Here is a 20,433-nt window from a genome sequence, read left to right as displayed (position 1 = left end):
CAGTATACGGGTTCACCAAAACATTAAAAAAAAAGAAATACTATATGATTCAACAATTCCATTTCTGAGTATCCAAGGAAAACTAAAATACTAACTGAAGATATATACACCTGTATGCTCGCTGCAGAATTATTTAGAATAGCCAAGATACAAAAGCAACGTAAGTGTCCATCAGTGGATGAATGGATAAAGAAGTCACACACACACACACACACACACACACACACACACACACACTGGAATACTATTTAACCATAAAAAAGGAAAATCTTGCCATTTGCAACAACATCGATGGACCTTGTGGGTATTTTGCAAAGTGAAATAAGTTAGAGAAAGACGCAATCAGTATGATTGCACTTACATGTGGAATCTAAACAAACAAACAAACAAACAAACAAAACTCATAGAGAAAACAGTAGTTGCCAAAGAGTAGGAGGTGTGGGTGTAAGCAAAATGAGTGAGGGAGATTAAGAATTACAAACTTCCAGTTACAAAATAAATATCCAATGGGGATATAATGAACAGCATTCATGGCTATAGTCAATAATATGGTATTGTATACTTGAAAGTTGCTAAGAGTAAATCTTAAAAGTTCTCATCATAAGAAAAACAAATTTGTAACTTTGTATGGTGACAGACAACTAGCCTTATGGTGGTGATTATTTTCCAAAGTGTTAAATCAATGTTGTACAACCTGAAACTATATATGTCAATATTTCAATTAGTAAAAATGGAATATTCAAAGACCTCCTATAAGTCAATAACAAAATGAGTAGAATAATACACAAAAGACTTGAACAGGAACTTTCTATTTATAAATGGATGACACTTATGATTTTATAAGTGGATGACCAAATGGTCAATATGCCTAAGAAAGGTCTTTAAAAAGGAAAACATGTATTGAAAACAGAATGAGATTGTGTTACAAACACACCAGATTGGCTAAATCTTAAAAAGTCAGTAAACTACAAGTGTTAGAGAGATGTATAAGGAACTCATACACTACTGGTGTGGTTAAAAATTAATGAAACCACTTTGCAAAAATGTTTGGCAATATCTATTAAAGCTGAACATACTCATAGCCTCTGACCCAGAAACTGCACTTCTAGGAATATACCAAACAGAAATGCATACATGTATTCAATAAAGCGTATGTGTAAACCTGTTCATAACAGTATTCTTCTTCTTTTTTTTTCAAATTTCTATTTAAATTCTAGTTAGTTAATAGCAGTACTATTCTTAATAGCTCCAAGCTACAACTCAAATGTCCATCAACTGTGAAATGGATGTATTGTGGTATATATTTTTTTCAGTATGTAAAAAATACTCTCAAAAATACTCTCAAAAGACAGAGTCTCATGAGCAGGGGAGGGACAGAGAGACAGGGAGACATAGGATCCAAAGCAGGCTCTGTGCTGACAGCAAAGAGCCCCAATGCAGGGCTTGAACTTATGAACCATGAGATCATGACCTAAACTGACACTTAACCAACTGAGCCACCCAGATGCCCCAAAGGTACATTTTTTACATGGAATATTATATAGCATTGAGAATGAATGAGCTACAACTATATCAACAATGTGAATAAATCTTGCTAACATAATACTGAGCTAAAGAAGCCAAACAACACACACACACACACACACACACATATGAATCCCTTTCTAAAAGTTCAAAAATAGGCATAACTAATCTATGATATTAGAAGTCAGATTCAAGATTACCTTCAGAAAAGGGGAAAGAGGAAGGAGTGACCAAGAGGAGACACAAGGGTAAGCTTTGGGGTGCTAATGTTCTATTAAAATCTTTATGGTGAAATTACAGGTATGATCACTTTGTGATAACAGAGCTATCCATTTATTATTATTTATTATTTGTGTATTTTTCTAACTTTCTTAAAAGTTTATTTATTTTGAGAGAGAGAGAGAAAGAGAGGGAGAGCGTGAGCAAGGGAAGGGCAGAGAGGCAGAGAGAGAATCCCAAGCAAGCTCCACACTGACAGCACAGAGCCTGACATGGGCTCAAACTCACAACCATGAGATCATGACCTGAGCCAAAATCGAGTTGGATGCTTAACCGACTAAGCCACCCAGGCACCCCTGTGCACTTTTCTGTATGTATATTATACTTCAGTAAAAATGTCTATTAAACAATTACTTTGCCAACGTGGAACAGATGGCTTTTCTTTGCCTTCAGAGGGGAGTCCTGAGAAGAGTACACCAAATACAGTAGTCCAGCCTAGAATGCAAAATCTGAATCTAGCATGGGGAAACATCACTCTAACCCCAGATGAGGAACAATGTATTTCAAAACGGGAGGGAGAATTATATTCTTCAAAAATGTCAGTGTCGTGTGAGACAAAGAAAGGCTTGGAATCTCTCCACATCAAAGGAGATGAAAGAAACACAAAAGCTAAATGTAATAACTGCTTCTGAGAAAAGGAATAAAATTATAAAAGGTATTAGATTGACAGATCTAACTAGATGACAGTAGTATTGTTATGAAATCTATAATAAAATATTTAGACATAAATGGTCACAATGAATACAACTTATTCTCAAATGGTTCCGAAAAATAATTTCATATGTATGTATGTATGTATGTATATATATGTATGTGTGTGTGTGTGTATATATATATATATATATAAGATTAATCTGGGTAAAGGATTTTAGTTGTGTTTTATGTACTATTATTATTCTTGCATATTTTCTCTAAGTTTAAAGTTACATCTAAATAAAAAGATTTTAAAATTTTTAAAAAAGGGAATAACCAAAAATTCCAAATAAGGAGAGGATTTGCCTTACTGACTATTAAAACACATTACAAAACTAGAGTAATTTGGGCACCTGGGTGGCTCATTCAGTTAAGCATCTGACTTCAGCTCAAGCATAATCTCAGTTTGTGTGTTCGAGCCCCACATCAGGCTCTGTGTTGACAGCTCAGAGCTTGGAGCCCGCTTTGGAGTCTGTGTCTCCCTCTCTCTGTCCCTCCCACACTTGTGCACGATCTCTCTCTCTCTCAAAAATAAACAAACATTTAAAAAAACTAGAGTAATTAAAGTTTAGTAAAAGTTAAATTTATTATTATTAGCAAAGGATGACACTGAATAAAACATAATAGGGAGAAAAGAAATAACATAGAAAATATTTCACATCATTGAAAAAATGGCTAATTTGCTAAACAGTGCTAGAGTAATAAGCTAGCTGGTTTAATAAAGCTACCTCACAGATTATGAATTCTAGACAAGTTAAAGAATTGAACACAAATGCACACACTTGGCACATGTGCTTATACGCCAGAGAAGTGTTAATTAAAATTTTTTAAACAATCTTGAAGAAACGGACTTTCTAAGCCTGGTATACAAAACTAGGAATCAGAAAGGAAACTGTAATCACATAAAAATGAAAATTTCAATATAGGAAGAAGAAAAAGAACTTTAACTAGGTTAAATTACAATTCATCAATTAGGAAAAACTTCAATATCTATTACATAGAAAAAGGATGAATGTTTCTAATACACAAAGAGCTCCTATAAATCAATAAGGGCAAAAAACACACCCCCCCCCCCAAAAATCCAGGGATTCCAAAGAAAAAGGCCAATAAACACAGAAAAATATTTTCAAACTTACTAAATCTAAGTAATGCACATTAAAGGAGTTTCGTATTTTTTTCATCATCATAAGAGATTAAATTGGTGAGTCTGAAGAAACAAGCATTTTACATAATTATTTCTCAAATAATAAAGTCCATGAGGGCAAAGAATGTGTCTTCTTCACTACTATATCCTTATAGCTAGCACACTGGTGTGCTAATAGACACAAACATCTGCTGATGACTAAATTTTGGTATATGCATATGATGATATAGATCTATATATATTATGATAAAAAGATATTCAGGGAGCATCAAAATATGTGAGGCAAAACTGATAAAATTGTAAGAAGAAACAGATGAATCCTTATTACGGTTACAGACTTTAACATCCCTCTAACAGAAATACAGGTCCAGCAGGCAGAAAATCAGTAAAGACAGTGTTGAATTAAATAGCACCATCAGTGGCACCTGAGTGGCTCAGTCAGTTAAGCCTCAGACTTTGGCTCTGGTCATGATCTCACGGTTCACAAGTTTGAGCCCCACATCGGGCTCTATGCTGTCAGCATGGAGCCCACTTCGGATCCTCTGTTCCCCTCTCTCTCTGCCCCACCTCCGCTTGCGCTCTCTCTCTCTCTCTCTCTCTCTCTCTCTCTCTCTCTCAAAAATATATAAACATTTTAAAAACAAGTAAATAGACCATTAATCAACTGGACATAATTGACAGACTACTTCACCCAACAAAAATAGATTACACATTATTCTCAAGTTCACATGGAATATTCACCAAGAATGACCAGATTCTGGGCCATAAAACACCTCTTAACAAATTTAAAAGAATAGAAACCATACATTTGTTCTCACCACAATGGAGTTAAACTAGAAATCAGTAACAGAAAGTTGGCTGCAAAATCTCCAAATACTTGGAGATTAAACAAAACACTTCTAAATAACACAAGGCCAAATAAGAAACATCAAGAGAAATTAAGAAATGTTTTTAACTAAATGAAAATGAGAATACAACTTAAAATTTGTGATATGCCGCAAAATTCCCTTAAAATTTACAGGAAATTAATAGCATTGAGAATGCATATATTAGAAAAGAAGAAAGATCTAAAAACAATAACCTAAGCCTCCACCTTAGGAAATCAGAAAAAGAAGAGCATATTAAGTCTAAAGTAAGCAGAAAAAAAAGAAATAATAAAAATTAAGGCAGAAAGAAAGAAATCAGTAGAGAAAAGCAACAAAACCAAAGCTGATTCTTTGAAAAGATCAATAAAATCTACAAGCCTACAGCCAGGCTAGGTAAGAAAAAAAAGAGAGAGAGAGAGAGAGAGAGAGAGAGAGAGAGAGAGAGAGAGAGAAAACACACAAATTACTAACATCAGAAATGAAACAGGGGACATCATCACAGATCCCATGGCCATTAAAAGGACAATAAAGGAACATTATGAACAGTTCTATGCTCACAAATTTGATAACCTAGATGAAATGAAGCAATTCCTTTAAAGACAGTTTGCCAAAATTCACACAAGTAGACAATTTACATAGGTCTATATCCATTAGAAAAATATGAATCAACAATTAATAATCTTCCAAAAAAAAAAAATCAGGCTCAGATGGTTTCACTGTTGAATTCTACCAAATATTTGTACCAATTCTCTACAATCTCTCCCAGTAGAAGCAGATAAAATACTTCCTAATTCATTCTATGAGGTCAGCATTACCCTAATACCAAAGTCGGACAAAGACATTATTGGTACTGGCAAAAGAATAGACAAATAGATCAATGGAACAGAATAGAGAGCCCACAAATAGACCAACATAAATACAGTCAACTGGTCTTTGACAAAGGAGTAAAGGCAATACAATAGAGCAAAGACAGTCTTTTCAATAAATGGTGCTGGAACAACTGGACATACACATGCAAAAAAAAAAAAAAAAAAAAAGGAGCTAGACAAGACCATACACCTTCTACAAAAATTAACTCAAAATGGACTGTAGACCTAAAAGTGAAACACAAAACTATAAAAATCCTAGAAGATGACATGGAAGAAAACCTAAATGACCTTCAGTATGGCAATGACTTTTTAGACATAGCACCAAAGGCACAAACCCTTAAAAAAAAAAATAACTGGTAAACTGGACTTCATTAAAATTAAAAACTTCTCAGGGCACCTGGGTGGGTCAATCAGTTAAGCATCTGACTTCCACTCAGGTCATGACCTTGTGGTTTGTGAGTTCAAGCCCCACATCAGGCTGTGTCCTGACAGCTCAGAGCTTGGAGCCTGCTTTGGATTCTGTGTCTCCCTCTCTCTCTGCCTCTCTCTCTCTATCTCTATCTCTCTCTCAAAAATAAATATTAATTTTTTTTAATTTAAAACTTCTCTGTGAAAGACAATGTCAAGAGAATGAAAAGACAAGCCACAGACTGGGAGAAAATATTTGGAAAACACACATCTGATAAAGGTGTGCTATGTAAAATATACAAAGATGTTTAAAACTCAATAAGAAAATGAACAACCTAATTTTAAAATGGTCCAAAGACCTAAACAGATTCACCTCACCAAAGATGGAAAATAAGCATATGAATATATTCTCCACATACGCTATCCGGGAAATCAAATTAAAACAATGAGATACCACTACATAACTATTAAAATGGCCAAAATCCAAAACACTGATAACACTAAATGCTGGCAAGGATGTCAAGCAATATGTACTCTCATTCATTGCTGATGGGTATGCAAAATGTTACAGCTACTTTGGAAGACAGTTTGGCAGCTCCTTACAAAACTAAACATACTCTTAGCATATGATTTAGCAATGGTGCTCTTTGGTATTTACCCAAAATGAAATGAAAACAATCCACACAAAAACCTGCACACAGATCTCCCAGATCATGAGAGGGAGTCCCACCACATTGGGCTCCATGCTGAGTGTGGAGCCTAGTTGGGATTCTCTCTCTCTCTCTCTCTCTCTCTCTCTCTCTCTCTCTCTGTCTCTCTGTCTTTCTGTCTCTCTCTCTGTCTCTCTCTCTCTGCCCTTCCCTCACTCTCATGCCCTCTCTCTTACACACTCTCAAAATAAATATATTTTAAAAATGTTTTAAAACTACAGAAGCAGTAAAAATATATGTGTTTGTGAGGGATTGGGGCTGTAGGCGTAAAGATGAATAGGCAGAACACAGAGGATTTTTAGGCAACTGTTTTTAGATTTTTAGAAACTATTCTCTAGAATACTACAGTTGTAGATACATGTTATTATACATTTATCCAAACCCACACAATGTACACTAAAAGTGAACCCTAATATATAAACTATGGACCTGGAGTGATAATGATATGTGACTGTAGGTTTGACTGTAATAAATGTACCACTCTGGTGCAGGATGTTGGTTGGGGGTGGGGGGGGTTGTGGTTCTGTGTTTTGTGGGACAGAAGGTAATGTAAGAACTCTGCTCAATTTTGCTACGAACCTAAAAAGTTAAAGTTTACTAAATTTATATAGAGATAAAGGAAGAGAGAATAGTATAAATGCAATTTACACATCTATATGCATATTATATATGTATATAGAATTGCACACACCACAAAATATGGAAAAACAATGCCTAGAAGTCCACACTAAATGTAGAACTCTCTAAGAGATGAAATGTCATATTTTCTTAATTTTTTGTACTTTATTATTCAAACTGTTTATATTGAACCCATTTTAAATTAACAAAATATTCAAAAAAATGCTCCCATTAAAAATTGAATACAGAACATTACAAATGTGCCTGAAATTGCTTGACTAAGAAGTCTACAGAGAAGACATTCCATTACAAAATTCCTAAGCAGACTGTAAGAAAGATAAAATGCTGACAGAGTGCTTTTTCCTTTTTAAGATAAACAATTTTATTTTTCCAGTTCTTAAAGACATCACACTCAGCTATTTAGTCACGTAGAAAACTTAACTTCCTCAATATAATTCCCTATGGCAGTTTTGGCTGAATAAAATGAATTAGAGGAAATCCCTAGTTAATTCATAATTTTTGTTTCTCTTTAAAATAATAGTCAGATTTGGAAAGAGGAAAAGGAATAAATTAATAACTGAGTCCATTCAGTCTACTAAAATGTCTTTTTTACATCTGTGTGAGATAAGCCAAGGAAAGGCAAGACAAACAGTACTTTTAGTTTAACTAAAATGAGCAAAAAAATAAATAAATAAAACCACAATGAACTTTGACAGCAGTCTCACTGCAAAATTCTAAACTATCCTCACCCACAAATTCCCTTTCCAAAAACTTTCCTAATTTTTTAAAAAAATTAAAAATTAATTAAAATTCAGGGGCGCCTGGGTGGCGCAGTGGGTTAAGCATCCGACTTCAGCCAGGTCACGATCTCGCGGTCCGTGAATTCAAAGCCCCGCGTCGGGCTCTGGGCTGATGGCTCAGAGCCTGGAGCCTGTTTCCAATTCTGTGTCTCCCTCTCTCTCTGCCCCTCCCCCGTTCATGCTCTGTCTCTCTCTGTCCCAAAAATAAACGTTGAAAAAAAAGAAAAAAAAAAGAAAAAAAAATTAAAAAAAAATTAATTAAAATTCATTCTATCAGGTATAAAGGGATGATTTACTCATTATCTATATTTCAATCTCTTTTGTTATCTAAAATACCTGGTTTCACTGCTGCAGTGATCAAAACAATATGCCAAAATTCTTGTTTATTTTATGTAGTGTTGTCAGAGCCTCAGTCTGGAAAACCATCAAAATAACACTGTTCCCAATTTCCACTGTGAAGAAGGGATTTATACTTATTTCTTGAAGTTTAGAGAAATAAGTAACTTTTTTCAAGTAGACTTTATTAGTGCATACTACAATAAATCTTACCATCCATCATTCCCATATTTCTGTTCACTACTTACATTCTGACAAATCCATTTTAATTAAAAAATAGCAGTAAAGAAGAGAAAATTCTATTTTATTTTATCTTAGTAAACATAAAGCTATCAGATGAGGTTTATTCCTAAACTTTACTGTTAATTATGTGAAAAGCAGAGTGAAGACTAAGCAGAGTTCTTTTGCAAAGCAGAGCTACAACCCTTGATATGAAAATCATCGATTGAGACCCAGATGTCATTTTTAGAGAGTCACTTTTCTAACCATAACCATGCATTAAGACAGTCGATAAATTATAAACTGATAAATGTAAAGGGTACTCAAATCAATGCCCTTGAAGGGCAGATGAAGGTAATCAGCCTCTCTCATATGGCAATAGACAGAATATTTTATCCACTGAGAATTTAAAGCCAAGTAAAAGCTCCTGACAGAACTTCAGGAACTGATTCTACAGAATATATCTCAGTCACATAGTACAACCGACAAAAACACTGCAGATTTACTGGATTTGCGTATGCTTGGGCATCTTCCCCAAACGGTATTCTGCAGCAAAATGAAATATAGATATTGATTTAGAATTTTTATGTGCTTTTAGCTATACCATCAAATAAAATGAACTGTGAGGTCCATTCTAAGTTTTCATCTACTGTAACCTTTTCTACCTGCTTGCACTTTTAGTAACAAATTATTAATCCCTTGTCTGACCTTGAATGTCTCTCAATATGTTGGTCTGTCATCTCTGCTCTCTTATTGCCCTCCATCTCAGTTCTTTGCAGAAACATCAATTACTGTATCCATTTCTATTCCCTCTTTTCCTATATTTGCCAATCTTCTATCTTCCTACACTGAACTTGGTAGTCTAACAATGTTGTTTGTAAACCTAGCATGTTTATTTCTTTTAAAAAGTCACCAATATGAAGAAAGGGCGAACACTGGTAATATTTATTTGGATTGTCCCCTTTCAGAGCTAAGGGTTAGGCAAAGTAGATGATAGTAAGAGATAAGGATAAAAAAGACTGAGAAAAGGAACAGATGTATAATAAGGGCAGGACTCACATATTAAGAAACTGGCTTTTAAAAGAAGGATGAAAGGGGCACCTGGGTGGCTCAGTCAACTGAGCATCTGACTTCGGCTCAGGTCATGAGTTCAAGCCCTGCATTAAGCTCTCTGCTGTCAGCACAGAGCCCATTTTAGATCCTCTGTCACCCTGTCACTCTGCCCTTCCCCTGCTCACAGGCTCGTGCTCTCTCCCTTTCTCTCTCAAAAATAGTAAAAAAAAAAAAACAACAACCCATTTTTAATAAGATAGTTTTGCCTCAAGGATACATCTTACAAACATTCTTTCGACTCCTCAGGATCACACCCTCCTGGTAAAAACACTACATGAATGCACACCTACTTTACAATGATAACGCAAATAAAAGGTACTACTTATGCATTCTTCTCTTAAATCTAAAAATTACAAAGAAGACACTAAGTACTGAGCATTCATTTACCCTCAAATGTGGCCTTGCTATCAAGTTCCTACAGGCAAAAGCCTCCATTTGTGCAGTACATGTTCAGACTGTAAAGTCGTCATCATAACAATCTAAACAGGATATAAGGAGTTTAAATGACCTCAATCATTTACTTGAAAATTATAGTAAGAAGTATTAATGATATTTGGCCTGCCTTAAGTATTCCTTGGCTCTTCTTGATCTTATCTCTAAGATCATATAATACTTACTTCATCTTGATCTTATCTCTAAGAAACATAAAATATTTACTATAATTTGATAAATAAATTTTAATAATATCACATAACCTCTGGGGTCTGTAAGTCTGGGGTAACTATGAATGGTTGGAGCCTCCATACTTCAAAATACAACTTTGCAAGCGGTTAAATATGTAGTCTGCATATAAGAAGCAACATACAGGGTCAAATCGTTTAATCGACAAAATTAACCTAACCTCTACAAGTATGGAAGGATTTCAGAATCTCAGGATTCAAAGGGAATTTACCAAGTATCTAGTAACCAGAGAGTAGTAATATTAATAACAGTTCTTAACCATTTTTTCCCACATAATGCACTCCAATCTATCAGTAATCTCTCCTAACCTACAGTGTACAATGAAAGAAAATGTGTGAATTTCAAAAATTAAAAAAACAAAACAAAACACTCCCACTCACCGGAATCTAACCTGCTATCTGGTTCAAACTCACTCACTAATCATTAATCATATTCAACCACCTATATAGCAGTGAGATCTCCTTTACAACATCCTAGCCAAGTGCATTCACCCAGCTTCTAGGGAACACCTCCAAAACAGGGCGCTCAGTACTTAATGAGCTTTAAGTACTGAGCTATAAATTTAAAAGCCTGATAGTGTTTTAAACTATTTTTCTTTACTAACATAACTATTCTAGAGTATCCATATAACTATATTATTCCAGCTCATTTTATAAATTCTTTTAATGTTTGTTCATATTTGAGAGAGACAGAGAGTGTGTCTGCACGAGCCGGGGAGGGGCAGAGAGAGAGGGAGACAGAATCTGAAGCAGGCTCCAGGCTCTGGACTGTCAGCACAGAGCCTGACATGGGGCTCGAACTAATGAGCCATGAGATCATGACCTGAGGTGAAGGCGGACACTTAACCCACTGAGCCACCCAGGCGCCCCATTCCAGCTCATTTTAAACAACTTCAATTGTCTGAAAGACATATGGAACCGAAAGTCTGTATCCTTTTAATTTCTACCAATTGATCCTGGTTGGGCCTTCTGAAACTAATCTGTCTTACATTTGATAACCCATCATATAAAGACCTCCCATGCCCTCCCACCTACCTCCCAGTTGCATCATCTCTTTTCCACATTAAATATTCTCAATTTCTTCAATTAGTCAGAAGACTGCTATATGAGTGTTAATGAGGGCCTCAGTCAGAATACTGGTAAGTGGATAAGAAATGAGATATAAGCAACAAGGTGAGATGGTAGAACTACCAACATCATACAAATATATGAATGTTTATATACGTACATACAGGAAACACTAAAGTGACTCTGAGATTTCAGGTCTGATGTCTAGGAGGATAATAATGCCATTAACAGAAACAGTTAACCCAATAGGAGAAGGCTAAAGGGTAAGATGGGAAATTCAATTTCAGACACAGTGATTTTGAGGTTTAACATGTAAATATGGATAAGACCTTTTCCAAGTCCATTAGTTTACTTCTACTACAAAAAGGTGCATCCATATTATTGAGACTAATAATTATACCTCACTTAAACACAAAATATCACATTAATTCATTCATCAAGTATTTGGTTACTTTCATAAGGAACCATGGGAGATACAATGAGCCATGAAACCCAGTTCCTGACCCCATTAAACTTACATTCTAATATGAAAGATGTTTGTAACTAACCAGAAATCAAGACAGAACATGGTATGTCTCACAGTAGAAATATAAAATGTTATAATTATTCAGAGAAATATTTTCCCCCTTTCCAATGAGAATATTCACATATGAAAAAAATCACACACAGTCACAACTGGACTCTTCAAATACAAAGACCAAGGACACACAAATAACATAAATCTTACTATTCTGGGTATAAATGAGGATAACACTAGCCATATTCCTTAGGAATGTGTTAAAGTACCCTCAACAATTATGTCTATTGTTAAAGATTAATGCTTGAATTGTATCATCACTCAAAAGAAGAGCATTGTTTAAAATGTTCACAAACACAATTGTTTTGGCTTATAAATGGAATTGTTTGATGTCATTTTCTCATCATTCCTAATTTTAAACAATAGTGTATCAATTTGAAAATAGAGCTACAAGTTTACAGCCTTACAAAGATAAAAACTGCATATTTTCTACCTGATATAACTATTCTGGAGTTCCCTATAACTATATATTATTGATAAAGTTTTAAATTATTATGGCTACTTTAGTCATTTTACTAGATAACTTACAGAGTCTACAAAAAATTAGTTTAGTAAGACCTTTATATTTTAAATTGAAAACATAATCACAGAAAAAATAATTCAAATGACTTGGAACATATAATTTGACTATACATCTTTAGTGGAATATAGTCTAAGGACATAAAATGGCAAAGAAATCTTTAAGTGGTAAATCTGTTGTTGGAGAGTATCAGTATAGTAATTCCAAAACTAACTTAAATGTTTTATAGGATAGATGGGTAAATATATTAATACAGTTTTGAATCGGAATTCTCCCTGTAGGAAAAGGGAGATACAAATATGAACTGACAGAAGGTGAAGATAAACTCTGTGGTTCTGAATCCGAATTGAAAGCGTCCTATAAATTCATTTCTTTTAAAAAATGTGTGTGTGTGTGTGTGTGTGTGTGTGTGTGTGTGCGCACGCATGTGTGTCCATTTATTTAAAGAGCCTAAAAGCAGTGATACTCCAGTAGCAGTGAGTATATTCAATGCCCAAATCTTGGTTTCTGAGTACTGTTTTCCAATAAATTGAACCAGGACTCCATTGCAAAATGGCTAACTCCAGGTCTTAAGCAAGGAATATACAAGGAGAGCCTGGAACATCTTTTGTACAAAAAATTAAGAATATGCCCAAATACCAACATGGACATATGCAAAGGCCATAGGAACTGGCTTGAAGGGACTAATCAGATTTGAGATAATTTAATCATCAAAAAAAGAATAACAGTGAGGTACCTGACTGGCTCAGTCAGTAGAGCATGTGACTCTTGATCTCATGAGTTCAAGCTCCACATTGGGCCTGGAGCCTACTTTAAAAAAGAAAAAAAAGGGCGGAGGGGAGACAGTTGGGTGGCTCAGTCAGTTGAGCATCCAACTCTTCATTTTGGCACAGATCACGATCTCATAGTTCATGGGTTTAAGCCCCTCATTGGGCTTTGTGCTGGCCTCTGTGCTGACACCTCAGGGCCTGGAGCCTATTTCGGATTCTGTCTCTCCCTCTCTCTTTCTGTCCCTCCCCCTCTTGCACTCTATCTCTCTCTCAAAAATAAATAAACATTAAGAAAAAAATTTTTAATAAAAAAATCTACGGAACAAAATAGCCTAGAGTCTTCAAAAATAGCAGTCTTGAGGGGCGCCTGGGTGGCTTAGTCGGTTAACCATCTGACTTCAGCTCAGGTCATGAACTCATAGCTCATGAGTTCAAGTCCTGTGCTGGGCTCTGTGCTGACGACAGCTCAGAGCCTGGAGCCAGCTTTGGATTCTCCCTCTCTCTGTTCCTCCCCCACTCATACTCTGTCACTCTCTCTCAAAAATAAATAAATATTTTTTTTTCAACGTTTATTTATTTTTTTTGGGACAGAGAGAGACAGAGCATGAACGGGGGAGGGGCAGAGAGAGAGGGAGACACAGAATTGGAAACAGGCTCCAGGCTCTGAGTCATCAGCCCAGAGCCCAACGCGGGGCTCGAACTCCTGGACCGCGAGATCGTGACCTGGCTGAAGTCGGACGCTTAACCGACTGCGCCACCCAGGCGCCCCAATAAATATTTTTTAAAAGAAATTTTTTAATTAAAAAAAATGTCGGTCTTAAAAAAAAAAAAAAAACCAGGAAGGAGGAAGAATAAAACAAACATGACAACTAAGAAAATTCATAATCTCTGGTTGGATTCAGTATGTTTTTTAAGCTATAAGGGAGATTACTGATAAACATTTGGATAAATTCAGATTTTTTAATATGGCCTATACATTAAATAATATCAATCAGGGTTAAATTACTTGGGTGTGCCCACAGCATTATAGCTATGTAGGAAAATGTCCTAATTCATACGAGATGTATGGCGAAGAATTTAGGAGTGAAGTGTCATGATGTCTCCAACCTCAGTTTCCAATGGTTCAGCATGAAAAAAAAAAGCATGCATGTGTATTTAGAGAGAGAGAAAACAAATGAGGTATAATGTTAACAACTAGTGAATCTAAGTAAAAGATGTGCAGATATTTGCTGTACTATTCTTTTAGCTTTTTTATAGGTTTGAAACTTTCAAAAGAAAAAAGTTGGAAGAAAAAGTAGGGTGGAAATTAAATTTATTTTCATGTAGCTGATCAGGCTATATTAAGTCTAACTACTTACTCATCCTATCCATAAGTGCTAAAATCAAGTATGAAGTTCAGAAAGGTTTGGCTAAAAATAAAAGTACTAATTCTAACAAATAATAAGTAATTACAAACCAAGCCACCATTAGTTTCCTATGATAGCTGTAGACTAAACATAATCTCTGACGAAAATTCTTAAAAGATGACATGTGGTAAGTCATCTAGGACAATTATAAATTAGCAAAACTATCCCAAGTAATATTTATTCCAAATCCAAATATGACTAGCCAAACAAATTTTTTCTCCAATTGGGATCTATTAGTTACAAGGATCTCTAAAATTAAAATGTTAATACAGATATACAGATAATTTCAGACCACATATCTCTAATAAAAATAAACACAAACTCTGTATCAGTAATTTTGTTAACCTATGCATGTATTATATATCATTTAATCCTTTTAACAACTCTGTAACACAGATACTATTATTATCCTCATCTTACAGATTAAGAGGAAAAAAGGCTTGGAAGACTAAATAACTACTACAAGGTTATACTGCTAGTAAATAGCAAAACACATCTTGAATCCAGGCAGTCTGACTCCAGAGCCCATGCTCTTTGCTCTTCTACTGCTTTACTATGAAATGTAAAATTTTAAAAATAAACTGTACTGATTCAAAATTTATGAAAAATTACACAAAGGAGCCATTTCAAGGAAAAATCAAAAGCATGCCTTTCTTCCCAAATACACATTTAAATTTACATATACACTAACTGAATGAAAAAGCTAGAATTTAACCAGAAGCCCAATGTATTGCCAAATCCCACGTGAAAATAAAGATCATATATAACTGACTCAGTTACCTATTCATATATATGGCTGAATATGTTACATATAAATTCAAAACGAATACCAACATGCTTTCATCTAGAAGTTTATCCCTGCTCTCAAAAAAAAAAAAAAAAACTGAAAAAATTTATTTCAGGTACATTATTCCTCAAATATACTTAATTAAAACAATGACATAAAAGAAAAAAAAAAGAATAAGCAATTAACCTTGAAAATATTAACAAATAAACCATGTCCCTCCAAACCTGGTCATCTTACAGTGTTCTCTTAGTGAACTATACCAATATCCATCCAGTTACATAAGCCAAAAACCTAGTGGTGGCAGCACCTTCCTCTTCCTCTTTCCTCATGTCCAATCCATCACCTAGTTCCACCTCCTAAATATCTCTAAATCCATCACTTCTATCTTCACCACCATCTGGCCCAAGATATAATCATCTCTAATCTGGCCTCTTCCCATCCACACTGCTGTCCTTTTTGTAAACAGTTTTTCCTCTGTATAACATCAAGTCCTCTCTTATAGCACTTACAATAGCTGGAACTTTAAATATCTTTGAACATTTGATTTATGTCTGCCTCCCCTGTTACACAGTAAGTTCTATGAGGGTAGTTCTGTGATGAAGCTCGCCATTTCATCATTGTGATTGAGAAGAGTGCCCAGTTAATAAATAAATGCTAAATAACTGAATGCATGTCAAAGATTTCAAGTTTATTTATCAACAGGGGGGAAAATGGTTATAAGGTCCACCAACCATTATAAGGAGTATTTTATTTCATCATTTCTAGATCACACATTTTCACATTTTAACTCTGAAAATGAATACAACTTATAGTTGACGATCTTTGTTTAATTGGCAATATTTTCTTCTTTCATAGTGATTCGTAAACAAAGGTGTATCTTGGAATTTTTTCTAAAACCTCATGATTTGATGAAATAAGTAAATAAATCTACAACACACCTGGTCCAATCAGTTCAAACTTGGTAATGTAGCCTCCCTTCTCCTTTGGCCACCACCCTACTCCCAATATTTAATAATTAACAGAACCTACTGGTTCTTTCATCAACAGCTATCAAATGCATTCCTGTCTTCCAGTCCCACTATAATAACAGTAGATCTATCTAATCCCTCTTTGCTTCATATCTGAACTCTTGTCATAGCTTCATTCACTTAAACATTTGCTTCAAATTCAACCAATACTGTGCACTTGTGTGTGCAAGTTACTGAAAAGCAGTCCAGTTATCTGTCCCTCCCTCTCCTCTGTCTCCCCTACAATTCAGAATTTTATTATTTTTATGCCTCAAGCTAAAATCACTTTTCTTCACGTTTCTACCTACCAATTCTATATACGCTATTTTAGTTCTAGATTAAATCCCATCTTCTTCATTAAATCTTTCCTAGTTAATCTCTCTTTTCAACTTTAACATTCTAAAATACATAAAATCTAATGCATATTGGCTATATTTGCTCCTTCTTGAAGGCAAGGTTTACATGCCATACATTCTGCTATAGTGTAAGCTCCCCAAGAGCTTACTTTTGTTTCTTTTGTTCACTGTTATATCTCCAGCACCTAGAAGAGTATCTGGTACATAACAGCTGCTTCAATAAATACTTACTGACTTAATGCTCCTTATATATTCCAGGGTAGAGAATACATCTTGGCAGCTGTGGTTGAGTGGGAAGAGTCAAAATGGACTCTTTTGGACTAAATGGACTAAATGACTTGAACTCTTTGAGGTTCAGTTTCTCAATCTGCTAAATGTAAATAATATTCAGCAGCTCACGAAGTTGTTATATTAAGTGCAGTAATGCTTTAATAGCATCTACTACAGAGCTGAGAACAACAGGATGCTCTCAATAAATGTTTTGATGATTTTGTCATGATCGCTAAATAGTAAGACATATTCAGTGAATGCCTACTAAATCAATAAAATCTCAAGAAAAATATAAAGTTTGAGTAATGTCTAGCCCCTTAACATTTATCTAATCAAGAATTCTATGAGTGAATTACATCTGAAATATTATATATTTAGCTCCAAATTGTAAGCATGGCTGAAACCATTTCTGATTAGGAATAATTCCCATTTGACAGGGTACAAGTATTAATATTTATATTTTACTGACATATACAGATTGTATTTAAATGCTTAAAGAAGAACAAAAGTTTTGTTAGGATTTCCATAGTGCAATAATCAGAATAGAAGAAAAGCTGCAGACTTATTTGAGCTACACAGTCCCCATAAAGCCAGGAAGTACAAAAATCTCTGTCTACAAAACATTAATGAATAGTATACAATGCTGTTTTACCAGATTTATCAAAATATATAAAAATACACCATAAACAATTACAACAAATAAACTTTTCAACATATTTGCATTCTATTTTACAGAAAGAATATCAGTTAAGTAGTTTTTAAACTTTTTTTTACTAAACTATACAATTCCTTATACTACTTATTAACTTTAAACAATTCCCCAAATTTTACAGAGAATTAATTTATAATTGAATATAATATCAGATTACTAGACCAATTAGAAACTCTTAGAATTAGAATCTTCCTTGTTCAGCAAACAGGCTTTATTAATTTGTAAGTTGGAACATACATAGACTTTACCTTTCAAAGCTTTTCCAATCCCTCTGGGTACTTTCAATGACTCGTAATCTAATTACAAATCACAAGCAAGCAAGAAGGAACGAGCACTCCGTTGTGTCCATTAACTGACACAAAATCATTGCAAATTCCAGTAGGGACACATATTCTGAGTAGGAATAGAGGGGAAAAAATCCCACCTAAGTAATTCAGATACAAAAAAGCTGTAGGACAAAGTATTCTACTTTAACTGTAAGGTAGCATCAAACCTCTTGGAAAATAACACAAAATGAAAATGTAAGCCAAAAAATGTTCAGAAATTATAAACCCAATAAGCAGTCATGCTGAGATGACCACTGAAATCTCTCACATTCACCAGTCATCATAAGAATGTATTCGAACCTCCATCCTATGAAGCCCTTAGACGTAGATGAAGGTGTTAGAGTTGAGGGTGACTAAGAACCAAATAGAGTGAACGTTAATTTCTGGATGGAAAGGCATTAAGATATTCAGGCGAGTGTTAAGGTCTGCAGCAGTAACAAAGGCCAAAAAGGAGATAAGGTGTTAGGAATGGTAAGATTGAGATCTTGAGAATCTAATTTTTTTTTTCATGCCTTTTCTTTTTTAATGGAAACAAGTTAAACGGATGAGATACCTTAGTGGACAAGAGGTCGTATCTGGAATACCTAAAAAAAAGCCACAAGGAGAGTGGGGAACAAGCAGCCCACAGGAAGGCTTACGGTTAGTTAGGTTTGGAGCCCGGGTAGGGCAAGAGGTCAGAAGGCAAATTACACTAAAAAGTAGATGAGGGAGGTGCCAAATCCCTCAGAGAGCGTAAACGGTTGGTCACAGGATCTCCACTGAAGGTGGGTCCCCCCAAAACCCGGTCATTTGGGTACCAGAGACGCTAAGTCCCAACCTTCTCCTGATTCCGCTAGGCTCAAGTCGCCCCTCACCGAAACAGAACTGGAAAGGTGTAAAAAATGTGCAAGAGCCACCAACCCGGGAAGTGTTCCAGCTCTAGCAGCAGCCGCCCCAAAAGCAGCCCTCACACACGCAGACGCTCCGACCTCAGCGCCGCAGCCACAGGAATCCCGAGCTTCCCGGCCACCGTAGTAAGAGGAAAGGCCTCCCTTTCGAACCCAGTATGTCAGCCACTTCCGGGGCATTAAATCCTTTTGATTGGCCGTAGCAATATCAACCACCCACAGGCCCACGACCCACTCACTTCATCCATCCCTTTTCTCCCGCTCTTTGCCATCCCAACCCCTAGGTCACCAATACGGCAAGCGCAGAGCCAAGGTAAAGTATGTGTCTGTAAGCAATGTCTCTAATAGACAAGCCACATTGTGTCTGCTTTGAGTTCCCGCTGAACAATTGGACTTCAACTCCCAGCATGCAACGCCACACCACGCCTCCTTCGGCGCGGAACTACAAGACCCAATATGCACTGCGCCCCTCTTTTTTCAGTTTTCACCTGACACCCGGAGATCCCAGATGTGTTTTCAGAGGAGTCACTAAATTTCTTGTAATAATGTAGACCTTCCTACCAAGCCTCACTTTGATAAAGATACATATATTCCTTTCTATCCTGTTGTGAAGGTTGTCTAAGCCAAGCTGTAGTTGAGTCTGATAGACAAAAAGTTATAAAATACTAAGGAATGTGTGCGCTGATTTTCCACATTCCTTTTATTTTTCAAGGATTGAAACACAGGACGGTATAAAGGTTTTTTATGAGATGGAAATTTTTATCCATACTCATAAGGAGGGAAATACTAAAGTATTGCAAAGTGTAATCCTAGGTCGTTTTGCAGTACTGAAAGATTGCGTTGGAACAAGGTCTGCCAGGCATGCTTCTGAATTGCATAGGAAATTATAGTAGGACCTGGGAGTAAAAAATTAACAGTCTGTATTACCGGACTATGTACCTACAAGGGAAAAGAAACCTTTCAGATTGAAGAGTTGAAAGTTAAAAATTAAATTTTAAAATGTTTTTCACTTTTGGGGTGGTTGGGTGGCTCAGTCGTTTGAGGTCAGGTCCTGAGCTCACTGTTCATGAGTTCGAGCCCCACATCTCTGCTGACAGCGCAGAGCCCTCTTTGGATCCTCTGTCCCCCTCTCTCTGTGCCCCTCCTCTCCTTTTACTCTCTCAAAAATAAACATTTTTTTTAGTGTTTTTCACTTTTTTAACATATTAATGGTTTGGATTATTTTCATTATTCTTACAAAAACAGATAACTGGAACTATTTATTTTCTGTTATGTGGTAGGGCAACCAAGTGACCAATTACACAAGATCATAAATGTAACATTTATTAGATTTAACAAACTGACTTATCTTGCCTCATTAGTCTGTGATTCCATATTTTAAAATACAGAACTTTGTTTTGATTTCTTTTTTTTTTTAATTTTTTTTTCAACGTTTATTTATTTTTGGGACAGAGAGAGACAGAGCATGAACGGGGGAGGGGCAGAGAG

At 35.5% G+C, this 20,433-nt stretch overlaps 1 protein-coding gene across 4 annotated transcripts in view; it reads right to left on the bottom strand.

The window, feature by feature from the left end:
- ATG4C (autophagy related 4C cysteine peptidase) overlaps positions 1–19,084 on the bottom strand; it is a 94,444-nt gene extending 75,360 nt beyond the window's left edge. For 2 of the 4 annotated variants that reach the window (XM_040470465.1, XM_040470467.1), the window contains exon 1: positions 18,959–19,084. The gene's annotated coding sequence lies outside the window, so the exon portion shown is untranslated. The remainder of the gene's footprint in view (positions 1–18,958) is intronic. The other 2 variants (XM_040470464.1, XM_040470466.1) reach the window with 1 other exon arrangement.
- Positions 19,085–20,433: the final 1,349 nt, after the last annotated feature.

The sequence above is a fragment of the Herpailurus yagouaroundi genome, unplaced genomic scaffold (genome assembly GCF_014898765.1).
Source record: "Herpailurus yagouaroundi ecotype Mexico unplaced genomic scaffold, PumYag 77, whole genome shotgun sequence".
Classification (NCBI taxonomy): domain Eukaryota; kingdom Metazoa; phylum Chordata; class Mammalia; order Carnivora; family Felidae; genus Herpailurus; species Herpailurus yagouaroundi.
Note: the sequence above shows the minus strand (reverse complement) of the source record. Positions and strands in the feature narration are given on the sequence as shown.